Source organism: Channa argus, chromosome 4, assembly GCF_033026475.1.
Source record: "Channa argus isolate prfri chromosome 4, Channa argus male v1.0, whole genome shotgun sequence".
Lineage (NCBI taxonomy): Eukaryota > Metazoa > Chordata > Actinopteri > Anabantiformes > Channidae > Channa > Channa argus.
The window spans coordinates 29,498,211-29,511,447 of NC_090200.1; the positions used below are offsets into that span (position 1 = coordinate 29,498,211).

Consider the following 13,237-nt stretch of genomic DNA (forward strand, 5'->3'; position numbering starts at 1 on the left):
TCTACAAATGGGATATTAGTTTACAAACTCTGCAATTCCCTTCTCTTTATATGGCTCGTTGGTCTAGGGGTATGATTCTCGCTTCGGGTGCGAGAGGTCCCGGGTTCAAATCCCGGACGAGCCCTTGACTGCGACATCTATTCCACTGACCCTTTTCAGGAAAACTTTCTTCTATGAAAGTTGACAAGTATGAAAACAGGCTTACCATTGCAAGCTTTATGAGGAATTGTGGGTTTGAGCACCAAAAACTTTGACAGAGTAATTGCATTTTTTCCTTATGCAAACACAGGAAACTTTAGTTAGTACACGACACAAGATGCCAAGTATTGATGTTTTGCCGATTTGGAAAACCCGACTTTCAAAAGTCAAGAGCTGACTGTATCATATTTTGCCTTCACTAGCCTTGGTCTAGGGGAATGATTCTCGCTTAGGGTGTGAGAGGTCTCCGGACGAGCCCTGAATGCTAAATTCAATGTCTATGAGAAGAGAGGATGTAACGCTTTCCACGTGTAACCACAAGACCAGATGCAAGTTTTGCTGTGAAAGTTGTTACTAGACGAGACAAGATTCCACTCACTCGTGTTTTGCTCATCTGGAAACCACAACCTTTCTCTGTCAATGGAGTATGTCCTCACATTAATGTTTTTGTCGGAAATTTACACAACATGAATTTCTGAGTTTGAGAATGACTGAAGTTCTTGTTCTTCATTTGGATAGTAGGGCTGAAATCATTACAAACCCACTGGACGCAAGGCTCGTTGGTCTAGGTGTATGATTCTTGCTTTGGGTGCGAGAGGTCCCGGGTTCAAATCCCGGACGAGCCCTTGACTGCGACATCTATTCCACAGACCTGTTTTTAGGAAGACTTTCACCTACGAAAGTCGACAAGTATAAAAACAGTTTTACTATACCAAGCTTTATGAGGAATTGTGGGTTTGAGCACCACAAAATTTGACAGAGTAATTGCATTTTTTCCATTCCAAGCATGGATGTGTTGCCGATCTGATACCTATGACTTTTAAAGGTCGATGCAGTATACTAAAATGCCATTGTAGAATACACTGAGGTGCAAACATTTAGCGAGAAGGTGTCACTTTCAATGAAGCAAACTATTTGCAGCAAAAGTGCTGACTGTATCATATTTTGCCTTCACTAGCTTCTTGCCATTGGCTTCTGTAGAAAAGACAGGAGGCAGAGCTGGAGGTAGCAGAGCTTAAGATGTTGAGGTTCTCATTGGGAGTGACGAGGATGGATAGGATCAGGCATGAGTACATCAGAGGGACAGCTCATGTTAGATGTTTTGGAGATAAAGTCAGAGAGGCTAGATTGAAGTGGTTTGGACTTATTCAGAGGAGAGATGGTGAAAACAGTATATCGGATAAAGGATGCTGAGGTTGGAGCTGCCAGGCAAGAGGTCTAGAGGAAGACCAAAGAGGAGATTTTTGGATATACTCTCTCAAAAGAGAGTTCAAATGCTCTCCTCAAGTTCATTGAGATGCATACAAGAAAAGAGATGGTAACACTTTCAATGTAGTGAGGTTGCCAATACACAAATTGGCCAATCTAAAGGTGAGTAAATTCTGTCTACAAATGGGATATTAGTTTACAAACTCTGCAATTCCCTTCTCTTTATATGGCTCGTTGGTCTAGGGGTATGATTCGCACTTAGGGTGCGAGAGGTCTCGGGTTCAAATTCCGGACGAGCCCTTGACTGCGACATCTATTCCACAGATCTATTCTCATGAAAACTTTCACCTATGAAAGTCGACAAGTATGAAAACAGCCTTACCATAGAAAGCTTTATGAGGAATTGTGGGTTTGAGCACCACAAACTTTGACAGAGTAATTGCATTTTTTCCTTGTGCAAACACAGGAAACTTTAGTTAGTACACGACACAAGATGCCAAGTATTGATGTTTTGCCGATTTGGAAAACCCGACTTTCAAACGTCAAGAACTGACTGTATCATATTTTGCCTTCACTAGCCTTGGTCTAGGGGTATGATTCTCGCTTAGGGTGTGAGAGGTCTCCGGACGAATGCTAAATTCAATGTCTATGAGAAGAGAGGATGTAACGCTTTCCACGTGTAACCACAAGACCAGATGCAAGTTTTTCTGTGAAAGTTGTTACTAGACGAGACAAGATTCCACTCACTCGTGTTTTGCTGAACCGGCTGAACTCAATACAAAACCACCGGACACGAGGCTCGTTGGTCTAGGGGTATGATTCTCGCTTTGGGTGCGAGAGGTCCAGGGATCAAATCCCGGGCGAGCTCTTGACTGCGACATCTATTCCACAGACCCTTTTTAGGAAGACTTTCACCTACGAAAGTCGACAAGTATAAAAACAGCCTTACTATACCAAGCTTTATGAGGAATTGTGGGTTTGAGCACCACGAAATTTGACAGAGTAATTGCATGTTTTCCATTCCAAGCATGGATGTGTTGCCGATCTGATACCTATGACTTTTAAAGGTCAATGCAGTATACTAAAATGCCATTGTAGAATACACTGAGGTGCAAACATTTAGCGAGAAGGTGTCACTTTCAATGAAGCAAACTATTTGCAGCAAAAGTGCTGACTGTATCATATTTTGCCTTCACTAGCTTCTTTCCATTGGCTTCTCAACAAATCTAGAACAGAATGTAAAACCCTGCTTCTTACATATAAAGTTCTAAAGGGTCAAGCTCCATCATATCTAAAAGACCTCATGGTACCATATCATCCCAATAGGCCACTTCAGTCTCAGAATGCAAGCCTACTGTTGGTCGAAGAAGGAGAGGAGGAAGGTTTGTTTGTAGACAGAGAGAGAAGAGGAAAGCTAAGAACGTAGGACTGACAGTAGACGTGACGTGAAGAGGCGAGTGCAAGCAGGTTGGAACGGGTGGAGACAAGTGTCAGGTGTGTTTTGCGATAAAAGAGTATCAGCGAGAATGAAAGCAAATGAAAGAATGAAAGCAAAGTGTCAGGTGTGTTTTGCGATAAAAGAGTATCAGCGAGAATGAAAGCAAAGGTGTTCAAGACAGTGGTGAGACCAGCGATGTTTTTCGGCTTAGAGACAGTGGCACTGTAGAAAAGACAGGAGGCAGAGCTGGAGGTAGCATAGCTTAAGATGTTGAGGTTCTCATTGGGAGTGACGAGGATGGATAGGATCAGGCATGAGTACATCAGAGGGACAGCTCATGTTAGATGTTTTGGAGATAAAGTCAGAGAGGCCAGATTGAGGTGGTTTGGACATGTTCAGAGGAGAGACTGTCAATATGTCGGTAGAAGGATGCTGAGGTTGGAGCTGCCAGGCAAGAGGTCTAGAGGAAGAACAAAGAGGAGCTTTTTGGACATACTCTCTCAAAAGAGAGTTCAAATGGTCTCCTCAAGTTCATTGAGATGCATACAAGAAAAGAGATGATAACACTTTCAATGTAGTGAGGTTGCCAATACACAAATTGGCCAATCTAAAGGTGAGTAAATTCTGTCTACAAATGGGATATTAGTTTACAAACTCTGCAATTCGCTTGTCTTTATGTGGCTCGTTGGTCTAGGGGTATGATTCTCGCTTAGGGTGTGAGAGGTCTCCGGACGAATGCTAAATTCAATGTCTATGAGAAGAGAGGATGTAACGCTTTCCACGTGTAACCACAAGACCAGATGCAAGTTTTGCTGTGAAAGTTGTTACTAGATGAGACAAGATTCCACTCACTCGTGTTTTGCTCATCTGGAAACCACAACCTTTCTCTGTCAATGGAGTATGTCCTCACATTAATGTTTTTGTCGGAAATTTACACAACATGAATTTCTCAGTTTGAGAATGACTGAAGTTCTTGTTCTTCATTTGGATTGTACGGCTGAACTCAATACAAACCCACCGGACACGAGGCTCATTGGTCTAGGGATATGATTCTCGCTTTGGGTGCGAGAGGTCCAGGGATCAAATCCCGGACGAGCCCTTGACTGCGACATCTATTCCACAGACCCTTTTTAGGAAGACTTTCACCTACGAAAGTCAACAAGTATAAAAACAGCCTTACTATACCAAGCTTTATGAGGAATTGTGGGTTTGAGCACCACAAAATTTGACAGAGTAATTGCATGTTTTCCATTCCAAGCATGGATGTGTTGCCGATCTGATACCTATGACTTTTAAAGGTCAATGCAGTATACTAAAATGCCATTGTAGAATACACTGAGGTGCAAACATTTAGCGAGAAGGTGTCACTTTCAATGAAGCAAACTATTTGCAGCAAAAGTGCTGACTGTATCATATTTTGCCTTCACTAGCTTCTTGCCATTGGCTTCTCAACAAATCTAGAACAGAATGCAAAATCCTGCTTCTTACATATAAAGCTCTAAAGGGTCAAGCTCCATCATATCTAAAAGACCTCATGGTACCATATCATCCCAATAGGCCACTTCAGTCTCAGAATGCAAGCCTACTGTTGGTCGAAGAAGGAGAAGAGGAAGGTTTGTTTGTAGGCAGAGAGAGAAGAGGAAAGCTAAGAACGTAGGACTGACAGTAGACGTGACATGAAGAGGCGAGTGCAAGCAGGTTGGAACGGGTGGAGAAAAGTGTCAGGTGTGTTTTGCGATAAAAGAGTATCAGCGAGAATGAAAAAAAGGTGTTCAAGACGGTGGTGAGACCAGCGATGTTTTTCGGCTTAGAGACAGTGGCACTGTAGAAAAGACAGGAAGCAGAGCTGGAGGTAGCAGAGCTTAAGATGTTGAGGTTCTCATTGGGAGTGACGAGGATGGATAGGATCAGGAATGAGTACATCAGAGGGACAGCCCATGTTAGATGTTTTGGAGATAAAGTCAGAGAGGCCAGATTGAGGTGGTTTGGACATGTTCAGAGGAGAGACTGTCAATATGTCGGTAGAAGGATGCTGAGGTTGGAGCTGCGAGGCAAGAGGTCTAGAGGAAGAACTAAGAGGAGATTTTTGGATATACTCTCTCAAAAGAGAGTTCAAATGCTCTCCTCAAGTTCATTGAGATGCATACAAGAAAAGAGATGGTAACACTTTCAATGTAGTGAGGTTGCCAATACACAAATTGGCCAATCTAAAGGTGAGTAAATTCTGTCTACAAATGGGATATTATTTTACAAACTCTGCAATTTGCTTGTCTTTATATGGCTCGTTGGTCTAGGGGTATGAATTTCGCTTAGGGTGCGAGAGGGCCCGGGTTCAAATCCCGGACGAGCCCTTGACTGCGACATCTATTCCACCGACCCTTTTTGGGAAAACTTTCACCTATGAAAGTCGACGCTTTACCATAGCAAGCTTTATGAGGAATTGTGGGTTTGAGCACCACAAACTTTGACAGAGTAATTGCATTTTTTCCTTGTGCAAACACAGGAAACTTTAGTTAGTACACGACACAAGATGCCAAGTATTGATGTTTTGCCGATTTGGAAAACCCGACTTTCAAAAGTCAAGAGCTGACTGTATCATATTTTGCCTTCACTAGCCTTGGTCTAGGGGAATGATTCTCGCTTAGGGTGTGAGAGGTCTCCGGACGAGCCCTGAATGCTAAATTCAATGTCTATGAGAAGAGAGGATGTAACGCTTTCCACGTGTAACCACAAGACCAGATGCAAGTTTTGCTGTGAAAGTTGTTACTAGACGAGACAAGATTCCACTCACTCGTGTTTTGCTCATCTGGAAACCACAACCTTTCTCTGTCAATGGAGTATGTCCTCACATTAATGTTTTTGTCGGAAATTTACACAACATGAATTTCTCAGTTTGAGAATGACTGAAGTTCTTGTTTTTCATTTGGATAGTAGGTCTGAACTCATTACAAACCCACCGGACGCGAGGCTCATTGGTCTAGGGGTATGATTCTCGCTTTGGGTGCGAGAGGTCCCGGGTTCAAATCCCGGACGAGCCCTTGACTGCGACATCTATTCCACAGACCCTTTTTAGGAAGACTTTCACCTACGAAAGTCGACAAGTATAAAAACAGCCTTACTATACCAAGCTTTATGAGGAATTATGGGTTTGAGCACCACAAAATTTGACAGAGTAATTGCATTTTTTCCTTGTGCAAACACAGGATACTGTGGACTGGAAACTTTAGTTAGTACACAACACAAGATGCCAAGCATTGATGTTTTACCGATTTGGAAAACACGACTGTTAAAAGTCAAGATCCCAAACGGAAGTTGGGATTTCTTTCACTGCAGACATTGCTACCACTGGTTTGCAAATGAGACAAGATTCCAGGCAGGGATGTTTTGCCGATCTGATACCTATGACTTTTAAAGGTCAATGCAATATACTAAAATGCCATTGTAGAATACACTGAGGTGCCAACATTTAGCAAGAAGGTGTCACTTTCAATCAAGCAAACTATTTGCAGCAAGAGTGCTGACTGTATCATATTTTGCCTTCACTAGCTTCTTTCCATTGGTTTCTCAACAAATCTAGAACAGAATCTAAAACCCTGCTTCTTACATATAAAGCTCTTAAAGGGTCAAGCTCCATCATATCTAAAAGACTTTATGGTACTATATCTTCCTAATAGACCACTTCAGTCTCAGAATGCCAGCCTACTGTTGGTCGCAGAAAGAGAGGAGCAAGGTTTGTTCGTAGGCAGAGAGAGAAGAGGAAAGCTAAGAATGTAGGACTGACCGTTGGGACATTGAATGTTGGGACTATGACAGGGAAGGCTAGAGAGTTGATTGATGTGATGAATAAAAGGAAGGTGGATATACTGTGTGTCTAGAAGACCAGGTGGAAAGGAAGCAAGGCTAGAAGCTTAGGAGCAGGGTTCAAGTTGTTGTACCATCGGTCAGATTGGAAGAGAAATGGAGTAGAGTTTTACTGAAAGAAGAGTTTGTGAGTAACGTTCCAGAGGTGAAAAGAGTATCAGACAGGTTTATTAGTCTGAAGCTGGAAATTGAAGGCGTGATATTCAATGTTGTTAGTGGTTATGCCCCACAGGCAGGATGGCAGTTAGAAGAGAAGGAGAAATTCTGGAGTCAGTTAGATGACGTGATTCAGAGCATCCCCAGAGGTGAGAGAGTGGTGATTGGTGCAGATTTCAATGGACATGTAGGTGAAGGGAACAGGGGTGATGAGAATGGGATGGGCAGATTTGGTCTTCAGGACAGGAATGCAGAAGGACAGATGGTGGTAGACTTTGCAAAGACGATGGAATTGGCTATAGTGAACACTTTCTTCCAGAAGAGCCAGGAACATAGGGTTACATATCAGAGTGGAGGTAGAAGCACTCAGGTGGACTACATCTTGTGGAGATGTTGTAATGTCAAAGAGATCATTGACTGTAAATTATTGGTAGGGGAGAGTGTAGCCAGACATCACAGAATGGTGGTGTGTAAAATGACTCTGGTGGTGAGGAAGATGAAGAGGACAAAGGCAGAGCAGAGTATGAAGTGGTGGAAGGTGAAAAAGGAAGAATGTTGTGTAGTTTTCACGGAGGAGCTGAAACAGGCTCTGGGTGGTCAGCAAGTGCTTCCAGATGACTGGACCACTACAGCTAATGTTATCAGGGAGACAGTTAGGAGGGTAGTCGGTGTGTCTTCTGCAAAGAGGAAAGTGGTTAAGGAGAGTTGGTGGTGGAACGAAGTAGTTCAGGAGTGTATACAGAGAAAGTGTCACAGTCCTGTCCCCATGTTTAAGTTATCTAGCTTCATTTCCTGTTTTGGCTTTTATTTTATTGATCCTCCTGTGTCTCTTCCTGTGAGTCTGTTTGCTGTCTTTAACTTCCTCGTTTTGTCCTGATTTGTTTCACCTGTTCCCCCGTCCTTTTATATCCTGCTCTCCCCAGTGTTCTGTCCTGCTTCGTATAATCTGTTAGTACTCTGTCTGCATTCGTCACAAGTTTGTATCCTGCCTGATCCCTGTATGGACTCCTTCTGTGGTTTTGTTATTCTTTGTAATGTGTTTTGGTCTCTCCTTGTTATGTGGTTTTGTTGTTCCTAGTTATGTGGTTTGGTTCTCCTTTGTTAGGTTAGTATTAGTTTATTTATTTACTTTACCCTGTTCCCTGTATTAGTTACCCCCATTAATTTCCCATTGCCTCTAGTTTATGTTTTTTTTTTAGGTTTTATTCCCTTCTGTGTATTCCTTTTTAGTTTATTTGTCCCTATTAATTAACCCTTTTACCTGTGTATTAGAATTAGTTAAGGTGTAGTCTGGTCCCTGAGTGTACCCTACCTTGTGTTAGTCTTGAATGTGTGCACCCCGTTGTTTGAATAGCTGTCATAGTCTGTTGTTTATACTGTATGTATTTAGTTCATTGTTTTTGTTACCTTTTAGTTCAGCAAGTTCTTTACCCTCCTCCTGTGGAGTGATTTTTAGTTGTGTTAACCCTCCTGTTTCTTTTATAAATACCTTTTTCTTTATACCTCCTGTTGCCGTCTCCTTACTTGGGTCCTTCCTAAAATACTAATACTAACCGTAACAGAGAGAGCTTAGCTAAGAAGTGGGACACTGAGGACTGAAGAGCGTAGACAGGATTACAGTGAGATGCAGCGTCTTGACTTTATTCTGCAAAGTGCCCTGAGATTACTTTGTTGTGAATTGGCGCTATATAAATTTGAATTGAAGGTGAAGGTAGAGGGGGGGGAAAAGGCCAAACAAAGAGCATATGAGGACTTGTATGCTAGGTTGGACACTAAAGAGGGACAGGTGGATTTGTACAGGTTGGACAGACAAAGAGATAGAGATGGGAAGGATGTGCAGCAGGTGAGGGTGATTAAAGATAAGGATGGAAATGACAGGTATTGACAGGTGCCAGGAGTGTCATGGGAAGATGGAAGGAGTACGAAAGGGATTGAAGGAGTAATGAAAGGCAACGAAGAGTAGAAGAGCTGACAGGTGTGGAGCAGGAAGTAGCAAAGATTAGTAGAATGAAGTGAGGAGGACGTCTAAGAGGATGAAGAGTGGAAAGGCAGTTGGTTCTGATGACATACCTGTGGAGGTATGGAAGTGTCTAAGAGAGGTGGCAGTAGAGTTTCTGACTAGTTTGTTGAACAAGATCTTGGAGAGTGAGAGGATGCCCGAGGACTGGAGGAGAAGTGTACTGGTGCCCATTTTTAAGAACAAGGGAGATGTGCAGAGCTGTGGCCACTACAGAGGAATAAAGCTCATGAGCAATACAATAAAGTTGAGGTGAAGAAGGTGCTGGACTTAAAAGTACTTGGGTCAACGGTTCAGAGTAACGGAGAGTGTGGAAAAGAGGTGAAGAGGTGAGTGGAGCAAGTTGGAATGGGTGGAGACAAGTGTCAGGTGTGTTGCGTGATAAGAGTTTTAGCGAGAATGAAATGAAAGGTGTTCAAGACAGTGGTGAGACCTTCAATGTTGTATTAGAGACAGTGGCACTGAAGAAAAGACAGGAGGTAGAGCTGGAAGTAGCAGAGCTTAAGATGTTGAGGTTCTCTTAGGGACTAACGAGGAAGGATAGGATCAGGAATGAGTACATCAGAAGGACAGCTCATGTTTGATGTATTGGAGTTAAAGTTAAAGAAGCCAGATTAAGATTGTTTGGACATGTTCAGAGGAGAGACTGTGAATATATCAATAGAAGGATGTTTAGGTTGGAGCTGCCAGGCAGTACATCTACAGGAAGGACAAAGAGGAGACTTATGGATATAGTGAGAGAGGACATTGATTGGTGTGAGAGAAGAGGATGCAGAGGATAGGTTTAAATGGAGGCAGATGATTCGCTGTGGCAACTCTTGAAAGGGAACAGCCGAAAGGAAAAGAAGTATCCATACCCACGTCTGATTCTTATCTGCCTAATGGCATTCAGCCTTATGCAGAACAGCAGCAGGAATATTGCATTACAAGGGTAAATACAGCATAGTGACTTGTACAACTCCAATTAAAAAAAATTTCAGACGTTTTGTAAAACGTAAATAAAAACAGAGTGTCATGATTTGCAAATATCATCAACCAATATTTCTTTCACAATATTACATAATATATCAGATGTTGAAAGTAAGACATTTACCATTTCATTGAAAATATTAGCTAATTTTGAGTGTGATGGCAGGAACACATCTCAAAAAAGTTGGGACACAGCGATGTTTACACTGTGCACATTGTGTACCATCCCCTTTTATTTTACCAATTGTATGTAAACATCTGGGAAGTGAAGAGACCCATTTGTTGGAGATTAGCAGAGGAATGTTGTTCCTTTCTTGTCTGATGCAGGACTCTAGCTAGTCGTGGGCCTTTGTCACTGGATTTTTTGTTTCATGATGCACAAAATATTTTCTGTTGGTGAAAGGTCTGGAATGCAGGCCGGCCAGTTCAGCACATTGACTCTTCTCCTGCGAAGCAGTACTGTTGTGACGAATGCAGTATGTGGTTTAGCATTGTCTTGCTGAAATATGTAAGGCCTTCCCTCAAAGAGGCATTGGCTGGGAGCATATGTTTCTCTATGTACTTATCAGCGTGGATAGTGTCTTTACAGATGTGTAACTTGTCCATGCCATTGGCACGTATGCACCCCTATACCATCAGAGATGCAGCCTTTTGAACTGTGTAGCTAAAACATGCTAGATGTTCCTCCGCCACTTTAGTCTGCAGGACATGGTGTCCATGGTTTCCAAAAAGAAATTCAAACTTTAATTAATCAGAACACAGAACAGTTTTACATTTTGCCTCAGACCATTTTAAATGAGCTTTGGCCCAGAGAACACATCAGCCTTTTCTGGATTGTGTTCACATATGGCTTCTTTTTTGCTTGATTCGGCGTAACGTGGATTGCACAGGAAACTGTGTTTACAGACAGTGATTTCAGGAAGTGTTCTTGCGTCCATGCACTGATATCCTGTAGAAAATTATGCCAGTTTTTAATGCAGTGCCGCCTGAGGGCCCGAAGTTTGTGCACAAAAGAAAAGGCCGAAGGTCAAAACTCGACGTGCATTGAGAATCCTCCTGATTCTCTGAATCTTTTGATATTATATGCTGTATATTGTGGGATCTTTAAAGTCTTAAAGTTTATGTTGAGTAACATTTTTCTGAAACTGTTCCACAATTTTTAGAGTTTTTCACAGATTGGTGAACCAATGCCCATCTTTACATATCAGAGGCTCTGCCTCTCTGAAATGCTCCTTTTTTACCCATTTATATTACTGACCTGTTGCCAATTAACCTAACTAGTTGTCAAATGGTCTTCCATTCGTTTTGAATTTGGAGCAATTACTTTTCCAGCCTTTTTTGTCCTTGTTTCAACTTTTTTGAGATGTGTTCTTCATATACAGATGAGATGTACCCCTCACATACAATTATCACTGGCTGCACCAGTGATAATTTAGGTAAGTTACTGTATTATAAAGGAGAATAATAAATGTTCAAGTATTTTGTTTCACATTTTTAATTCAGATTACTTTGTAAACATCTGTTTTCACATTGACATCAAAGAAGATCCCAGGGTTTTACAGTACTGTAGCACTTGTTGGAATATATTTTCTATACTTCAATATATGTATCTACATTTGTGCATACGTGCTCCCATTTTTCTCCTTCCTGTAATTCTCTTCTGATTATATGTCTGTTCTTCTTTCATCTCTACTTCCACTTCTCTCTCTTCCCACCTACAGAATAGGCTGTATCTGTTTGGACAAGTGCATAGGAGAATTCAGTCTCAGAAAATGAGATTTGAAGGGCAATGCCTGTGTGTGTGTGTGCCTGGTGTATCCGTGCTGTTGGCTAGACAACCAAGAGAGAAGAGGTGACCTCTGGGAAATGAGCCACTGTCAAGGCAGGTTGGCCAATTTGCCCAGAAAAGAACTGTGTGTGTGTGTGTTTGTGTGGCTGCTTATGAGAGAGAATAAGTGATGAACAATAAACAAAAGAAGTAGAATAGATGAGAAAAGAGGAAATAAAAGAAGAGAGGTGAGCCTGCCAGTCTAACCAGATTCAGGGTAGAGAAAACAGAAGAGGAGAAAACAAATATCAAATAACAAATATCTATATTACACACCGAGTAATGAGGATATTTTTTAACCCCAAAATGTGCTTAGTTGTTGCACATGGGCAGTGGTAGACTGTAGCACAGTTGCATTGTAATAGAGATGTGGCACATGGTCCAGAAAAGCTGGTGTCCAGAAGGGTTCAACACCCCTGATACTTCAACCTTAACCTCACCTCAGCGAAAGAAGAAAGAAGTCACAAAAGGGACCTTGGTGGTAACTTTCTGCAAGGATAGCTGGGTGTTCCTAGTACCAGTGAATTCACTGTTACAGTAAAATGCAGTACTCAGTGTTTTCAGCACTGATTTTTAAAAGAAAGGAATGGAGTCTCCAGTTGTTAAAAAGTAACCAAGAGGACCCCTGCATCTAAGGTCAGCTAAGACATTGGGGTTAACTCAAATGGCACCAGCAGCAAAATTAGATAGATTCTTTATTGCCAATTGCATCACGTACAACAAAATTGGGGTGTTACTCCTTCTAATGCAGGAAAGAAAAGAAAAATATTATCCCTCTAGAGTCCAGGGTATATATAGCCATCATTTAATACTTGTAATTTTACCTTTATATTTCACCTTGAAACTGTTTACCATGCTACTAGTTAGTGTAATTTTTCCTCACCCGTGACTTGTTATGGCATATTCATTTTGGCATATTTGTATGGGTCAAAAACCACACAAACAGAAATTCAGAATAGATAATTTTATATTTTCTTGTATTGTATTTTTAACATCTTGCTGTTACAGCAAAACAAACAAAAAATAAATCAATCATTTATTTAAAACTCGTTTACTTTTCCTATCAACATCGTTCAAAAAAATCCAAAGTGCACTTCTGACAGGCAAAAAAAATAAATAAAAAATCAAGCATCTGCGGTGCTTTGTCTTCTGGCAAAGTTATCTTAGAGAGAGTGTGATTTGTGTCCATTGACTCCAGAGGTTTAAATATGTAAATGTAAACAAAACACTGTATCCCTCAGTTTGTTTTGTTTAACACATGATGGTGGATGGGATAGTCTGGGAAAATACTTTTGCTTTTCTCCATTTATAATCATTTTGACAATCACTGATTTTGTCTGGGCAAGTTTATGTCACACTTTTCTAAGTGTATATTAAATTGTAGCAGGACCCAAAAAGAGACGGCAAGGGGAGGTTTGAAATGTGAAAAGAGGGGATTTATTAACAAAAATACAACTCAAAATCATTCCTTAAGGAGGGTAGGAATAAAACATGACGTAATAACAAAATAAAGTGAAACAGAACATGAAACTAAACACACTGGAGGGAAAAGATCAACTAA

At 41.3% G+C, this 13,237-nt stretch overlaps 3 non-coding genes across 3 annotated transcripts; all 3 read left to right on the forward strand.

Moving 5' to 3' along the window:
* The first annotated feature begins 52 nt into the window (after positions 1-52).
* On the forward strand, positions 53-124 carry trnap-cgg (transfer RNA proline (anticodon CGG)). The gene has a single exon. It is a non-coding gene; the product is annotated as a tRNA-Pro (tRNA).
* Positions 125-5,124: 5,000 nt separating this feature from the next.
* trnap-agg (transfer RNA proline (anticodon AGG)) lies at positions 5,125-5,196 on the forward strand. The gene has a single exon. It is a non-coding gene; the product is annotated as a tRNA-Pro (tRNA).
* A 615-nt stretch (positions 5,197-5,811) lies between these two features.
* Positions 5,812-5,883, forward strand: trnap-ugg (transfer RNA proline (anticodon UGG)). Its single transcript has one exon. It is a non-coding gene; the product is annotated as a tRNA-Pro (tRNA).
* The last annotated feature ends 7,354 nt before the right edge of the window (positions 5,884-13,237 follow it).